The sequence below is a fragment of the Sinocyclocheilus rhinocerous genome, unplaced genomic scaffold (genome assembly GCF_001515625.1).
Source record: "Sinocyclocheilus rhinocerous isolate Xijiao unplaced genomic scaffold, SAMN03320098_v1.1 scaffold2046, whole genome shotgun sequence".
NCBI lineage: Eukaryota > Metazoa > Chordata > Actinopteri > Cypriniformes > Cyprinidae > Sinocyclocheilus > Sinocyclocheilus rhinocerous.
The window spans coordinates 916,137-916,575 of NW_015639535.1; positions in this window are offsets into that span (position 1 = coordinate 916,137).

The window sequence follows — 439 nt, forward strand, 5'->3', positions numbered from 1 at the left end:
GAACGAGTCGTCTCGGGGAGTGATTCGTTCAGTCGCGCATGCGCAACATCCTATAGGTTCTGTACTGGAATTAGTCAAGTAGTTCACCTGTTTCGAGTCTTCGGGTTTTTCGAGTCGTTCGTTCATCACGTGACAGCCCCATAAGCTTAACCAATGCAGTCTGAGCCGGAAAGAAACTTAATAATAATAACCAACTCTTTATTACCTTTGTTACAACATTCAGTGTTATGGGAAAGAACCATCATGACAGAGATTCACAGATTTATAAACTGTACGAAGTAAAAAGCTACAATTTGAGACCAGTAAGAACTGTAAGAGTAAATAATAATTATAATAATGATAATAAATAATAATAACTATGCACCCGTTTGTAAGGAAGCTTGTAAATTAACTAATTTCTCTATCCAATGCTGTCACGTCACGTGACAAAAGAACGAAT